The 7,037-nt window shown below is 36.9% G+C and overlaps 1 pseudogene; it reads left to right on the top strand.

Annotated features, from left to right (window-relative positions):
• The first annotated feature begins 2,607 nt into the window (after positions 1–2,607).
• Positions 2,608–2,726, top strand: LOC111733408 (annotated as a pseudogene).
• The last annotated feature ends 4,311 nt before the right edge of the window (positions 2,727–7,037 follow it).

Consider the following 7,037-nt stretch of genomic DNA (forward strand, 5'->3'; position numbering starts at 1 on the left):
ATTATAAATTTGTCCAAACTCATAGAATGTACGCCACCAAGAATGAACCCTAATGTAAACTATGGACTTTGGGTGATAATGATGTGTCATTGTAGGTTTATCACTTTTAACAAAGGGACCACTCTGGTGCAGGACATTGATGATGCTGAGAATAGAGGAGGCTGTATACGTGTGGGGGCAGGGGCTATATGGGAAATCTCTGTACTTTCCCCTCCATTTTGCCATGAACCTTAAAAAGCTCTAAAAAAGAAAAAATCTATTAAAAAAAGTAATCTAGTCAGGCCGACATCATGCATCGTGGAACCTGGTCCCACATATATTTTCTTTGCTACTTTACTTACTTACATTATCTGTCTGGTGCAAAGCTTCTTTTAAAACAAAAACAGGAAAAAATTGTTATTGAGAGCTGTAACACCGCTCTATTAAGGGCACAGTGAGTGGTAGAACCCAGATTTTCTCATCTCCAGTCTTGTGCTTCGTCTACAAAGTTCTACCTTACAGAATCTTCTTTATCTACACTCTGAAACCCTCAAAAACACGGGTGAACAGATTAGAGCAATGTCACAACGGATGGAGAGGAAAAAAGCAGGAGCCTAAAGTATAAATGACTCAAATGTAGTCAAATATAAACAATTTTTTTTAAATAATGAAAGGAAAATGACATGATTTTAAAAATGTACAAAATGTCCAAATGGGGTCATAGAAATGATTCCGAAAAGAATTTGCAATTACTAGCCAATTCCATAAGGATTTCTGGAATTCTTTTTAACCACATAAATCTATTATTTCTCCTTAGGGACAGAAGCACTTCTACCCCATTCTTGCCTTGAAATAACAGACATTAAAAAGAATCCTGGCTGAATGCAGCGTATGGAGAAAAATCCACTTTTGATCTTTTTTTGTGTCGAAGTTCTTGCATTCATACCACCTGACAATCACCCAATAACACTTTTTAATTTGGGTCCTTTTAGCATTTTTAAGTTTGATTCCTTCTTTAGTGTCTTTAATCATTTTAAACATTCTTGTTTTATAGTCTCTATCCAACTGTCCTATTATCTGAATTTCTTGGGAGGAAAGGTCTCTCTGCTATTTATTAAATCTGATGATTCCTAATAATGTTGAATTACTTCTTTGAGGGTTTTTGCAATTTTCTATTGTGAGCTCATCATCAGGGGTTTGGGTATCCTCCCTGGCATGGAATGAGGGCAGGTCATCCCAGAGGAGTTTACCAATACAGGACCACTTTTGTGGCATAGGTGTTTCTGAACCAACACGAAATAGAAATTTTAGACTCGATTCCTTGTGGGAACGAGGCCTGAGATTACAAATTCTCACACACTTTATGGTAGATCAGCTTTTTGTCCTTGGACCACGTAAGTGGGTGAATTTTTATCCTGCCCACCTATTACTGAAGTCCACAATCTTACTCTCCAAGAGTGTCTGTTGTATCCAAAATTGCCAAAAGTCTCATCTCCTGTCCCAGTTGAGTATTAATATTCCTGAGGCTGACACCCTTCCCCACCACTGTCAGGATCCACTTATATCTTCTTTATTTGTTCCTTTGGTTGTATCTTTCTTACTCCCTTTGGGTGAAGATGTGCATTTAAATGATGCTTATTATATGTTATTAATGTTTCTAGTGTTCTACAGCTACAGGATTTTGGTTTCTCATTCACATATTTCCAGATTCAAAATGCCTTTTAGCCTACACTGAGCAGCTTCTGTTAAAGACTGAGAAGAAAAAGCTTAGATGGGTCAGACTTTGTTATATGCCCTGCTCAGCAACTCTATGAGAATACATAAAACTATTCTAAGCTCAAGGTTTCCCAATGAACTGGAAAAGTCTGTTATGTATTTTTTTCTGGGAGCTTTTCTCATATTCAATTTATGAACAGCATTCGTAAATAAATCGAGGATGCAGCAAACAGTGAAGAGGAGATATTTTTGGTCAAATTCAAGATCCTTAAAAAAGTACTTCTCTGTGTAGCAACCATAGATGTCGACAAGTAACATGTGTTGAGTACCTCATACTATCTTTGAAGCAGTGATGATGATTTTCAAAGCTTCTTGTTGCTTTAAAAAACTTTTCTAATAGTGAAAGGGAAATCATCTCAATGATTCTTCTTGAGCAGATGATGGAAATCTGGCCCATGCCAATTATCCCCTAAAATTCTTTTCAAACTCTAAGAAGGCAAGCATAATTACCATTGACTAACTGTTTTAATTACCTTCCTCAGCATACTATTTTAACTAGAATTTATGATACTATAAAGTTGCATTTTATGTGATATTATATATACACATATGCACATATCTATAACAATGGAGTGCTATGATGAATGTGTCAGTGCATTTAAGCCCAATTTATTAGGCTTGGAGCATAGTTTTACTGTTTTGTATTTTCGTAGGGTTGTAGTTGCTGAGTCTTGGCTTTTATGACATATTTTTGTTTATTGCCATGATTTATGTCATGCCAAATCCTTAGTCAGGAGGACAACTTCCAATTATCACACTATTCCCATGGAAAATGAGCTGTTTTATCAAGCACTGCATGCATGATGCTCTAGTTTCCTGGAATGCATTCTGATTAAAAGCGAAGACTGTCTAGTCTACGGCCATGCCACCCTGAACAAGCCCGATTCCGTCTGACCCTGGAAGCTAAGCAGGGTCGGGCCTGGTTAATACTTGGATGGGACACCACCTAGGAAGACCAGGTGCTGTAGGTGTAAAACTAAAAAATAAAGGATTGTAAGCTGATAAGGTCCTTGCAATCTGTGAGGTCAACCGAGGGTTGCCTCGCCTATAAAAAATAAATAAAAATAAAAGCAAAGACTGTATATAAGAATACCACTGTAACAAATTAATTACTAAAAGGTCATTAATCAAAGGGAATATACTTACTGTATGCAGTCACGTGCCTAGTACCATGCTTTTTGGGTCCTAACTTTCTGAGATATTCTAAAAGATATAAAATATAGACTTCTAACTCTTAAGGAGTCTACAAGTATTTAAAAAACTTATAATATAGTTTATAATCAAATATCTAATTGAATTATTCCAGAGGCAAAAACCATTTTAAAAGACATACTTAAGTCATTTAAGGTATATTCAAATCAATTAAAATGCATTTTTTAATATATAAAAGTATCTAGTTACTATTTGAAAATTAAACACCTATGCAAAAAGTTAGGATAGGATTGAGGGAGGTCTATTTTTTTAAACCTTAGGAGAACGTGGTAGACTGGAGAGAGGGGAGAAGAGGTGGACAATGAATTTTCAGCTATACACCTTTTCTTGGTAACCTCGACTAGGAAATACTTTTATTGATTGTGATCGGAGAGCTCTATTTGAAGGATTTCTTCTAGGAAACTTAAGCAGGGAATTTCAGAAAAACCAAGTAAATCCTTTCTTTAAGAGATATCTAAAGAAGTACAAAATGTGGCTACTTTTTCTTCTCCTTTTTTTTTTTTTTTTTTAAATTTTATAAGTTTCTTTGAACCAAACTGACAACATATGCTGGGGAGCAAAATCTCAAATGCTACAGAGGATAACAGTTTTGCAGTTTCAAAATGTGGCTACTTCTAAATCATAACTCCTTGGGTCTGTCTTATTCACATTATCCTTATCGCTCAATAAATAATTACATGAATGAATGAACATTAAATAATCAGGCATATTTCTGGATTCCTGAGATGTTATGAACTCAGTCAAATGTTCTTGAGAGGTATTTCCTCAGAAATTTTCATCTCAAAATTTCTTAAAATTAAGAGAAAATTCAAGAAAATACTTAAGCAATAAATGAAATTATGCCAATTATCCTCATGTGATTTTCTTTTGAACGTATATTTGAACTTATTAACTGTAAATAAGCAAAAAACACCAATTTTATAGGTATGTAAATTTATAAGAATACAGCATTGAAAGAGTAAAAGATTATTGCTCTATTTGCAAATCTTCAAACTGACAAAACCTTCTGGAAGAATTTATGACAAGTTTGTCTTTTTAAATAAGCAGCTTCTATAAATCCTACCAAACTGCTATGAATAAGGCTGTAAATCACTTCACTGACTTGAGTAATGGGACTCGTATTTCATGAAACCATTTCAAGAAACCTAGAGGCTTTCATTGATATTGAATCTTGTGTAATATTAATACCTATCTGCCTCCCAAAAAGATGAATTTTTACACTGATTGAAAATATTTTTACCATGATTTTTGCTGAAAGGAAAAGAAATAGAAATCAATGGTATAAGTCTGATGGTTCTAAAGAGGTTCAATAGGCACCAGCAAAAAGTAAAAAATATTAAGTTAGAAGCAACAGAAAATAAATAAAACTTCACTTACTGGATCAATGTGGCTGTAAGTTCAGATTTTATCTGTAAGTAAGATTTGTACATCCATTTCTAATGGGTGAATAATGTTGAGTGCTTCTTTTTGGATGACGTTTTTTCGGTCTTGCTTTAAGTTTGTTTGATAGAACAGAAACTCTTTTGAATGTTTCACTCTTCTTCCCAATTATATCTATATAGTCTCATAGAGAAACAGAATCTGGTAGCTAAAGCATTTAATATTCACTAACAGGGAATTACTGTGGGGAGAGAAAGGTACATGTTACGTTTGCTTATACTAGTAAAATGAGTGATGTGTACACTGCTTAGAGGCAGCTCTGTGTACCTTTAGTTAGGAACCTGACCGACATTCTGGGCCATGACTTTTATAAGCATTCTTCAGTTTTACCAATTTTTTTTTTTTCCAGGTAGTATCAGAAACTAAAAGGAACCAGGCCAGGCATAAAAGAAATCAGGCAAAAAGCAAAAGTAAATCTATAAACCCCAGTGTTTATAATCTCCTTTGGCCTTTCAAACACTGGTCAGTGATTTGTATGTGTTTATTTACACCCTACCTGTTTTTACAAAGAATTTGATGAGGGTTAGAGATGCATTCAATACTACAGGTCACAATAAATAAAAATTGGAAAGAAATTGAATCAGAGGGAAAGTAGGGGTAAAGAAGTAAGCAAGCTCCATGCCCTGGAGTCTTAAACCTGGGGTCACAAACTCCTAGTTCAGAGGGCCAGGCAGGTAATGTGAAGCCCTAATCTTTATACCCATGTGCTACAAAAAGGTTGTGTTTTGGGGGCACTAGTGGGAAAAGGAGTCAGAGAAGTGCTTCAAATAACTCACAGCTTAGAAGGAGGTGTGTAATGTGTATTTGCTATTTTGTGAATATTACAGTCTGCTATTGAAAACAAGAAAACAAATGGGATGAGTGATACAAGATGTGTTAAGCATATATCAGGAAGTTAGTAACATTAGGTCAAGAAGGCAGCAAATATTCATGCTGTAATTCACGATACACACACACACACACACACACACACGCACGCACGCACGCACGCATGCACAGGAGGCATATAAGGTCTTAATTCACCACCCATTGGTGATGCTCATTCTGGTCCCAAGAAATACAAGTAAAACCGATAGCTGTTTATGAGACTAATAGGCAATATATAGCCACTGGCCAGGCATACTTGCCTCTCTGTATTTGCCTCTTGGATTAATATGCTTCTTATTTCCAAGAGTTCTGCCCTAGTGCTCTTCTTTTTAGCCTTGCATTCTGTTTCTAGGCAATCTCATCTACTTTCATGCTCAAGGGTACCCTGGTATACACCAGAATCACCCCTATCTATCCCATAGATAACCCATCTCCACTTGAATATCATCTAGATGCCCTATAGGCACCTCAAACTTTATATCTCCAAGACATCTTCTCTTCCCCCGAACACCTTGTCCACCCATATTTCAGGCAACATGGCAGCAATATCCATCTAATTACTTAGCCAAAACTTTTAATATCACCCAAGCTCTGTTTCCCTCAAGTACCAAATCCTATGATTTCTACCTTCTTAAAATATCTTGTTGTTTTTCCCTAACCACCATCTCTGAGGATGTGCCAAATTAGCACTAATCAATCCTGGGTACCAAAGAGTCTTCAGAGTAAAGCCCCAAGTGGTGAGCATGATGGACAAGGACATAAATATCTACCTTTGTTTACCTCTTTGCTTTCATCCAAGCCCTCCTCTCTTTTTACTTCTTGCCATTTCACTGCATGAGCTCTGACTATTTGCAGATGCCTGACATCAGTGGTTTTAGCCTCACTAGTTTCCTCTCTCTAGAAGTCTTCTTCTCCCAACCTTATCATCCCATCATTCATGAATTTTTTTTCTGCTAACTCTTAATCTTCTTTTATATGTTTTACTAAGATGTCAGTTCCTCTAGGAAACTTTTCTGAAACCCCAGGCTCACCCTTATCATCACCCTCCATCCCTGGCCTTTATCTGAATTAAGGGTCCTCCTTTCGTGACTGAGATTCCTCTCACATTATACTATCAATCAGGTTCCCAGAGGAAAGAGATGGCACCGTCAAATGTGGATGATTCAAAGAGGTGTGGGGGAGGTGCAGGGGAACCATAAGGGATGGAGCAGGAACTCCAGGTAACAGTGGAGCTGACACCAGCTCCAAAAGGACAAGGAGAGAGAGTGGTTGCCAAAGCCTGGACAGAGAATACCACATAGAAGAGGTTACTTGGTTAGGAGCTGTGATCTTTGTGTGACAGTTACCCAGGCAACCTTGCAGCAAGAAAGGCAGGAGGCTAACTATCCTGGCCTCATTCTCCTCTCTTCTACTTGACTTCATGCCAGAATTTCCCACGGGCCAAATGGACCAGGAGCCAGAGGACAAGGAACTTAGTTAGAATAATCTTACAGCTCAGCCTACTTACTTGTAAGGGTGAAGAAGTATATAAAAAGTAAATCTAGAGAAGCAAATGGATTTTATCTGACACAATCACACTTAAATGGAATTGTCTCTTTGTTCATCAGTCTCCCTCACTAGACTGGATTCCATGAGGACAGAGAATGTTTCTTTTATCTCTAGCATCTAATATAAACTAGGTAATAAATGCTTGTTGATTGACTCAGAGAACACGGTGCATTGGACATTACTTGGAGGACTGTACTTTCTGAGCTTGCCAAATG

This window comes from Pteropus vampyrus, unplaced genomic scaffold, assembly GCF_000151845.1.
Source record: "Pteropus vampyrus isolate Shadow unplaced genomic scaffold, Pvam_2.0 Scaffold562, whole genome shotgun sequence".
Lineage (NCBI taxonomy): Eukaryota > Metazoa > Chordata > Mammalia > Chiroptera > Pteropodidae > Pteropus > Pteropus vampyrus.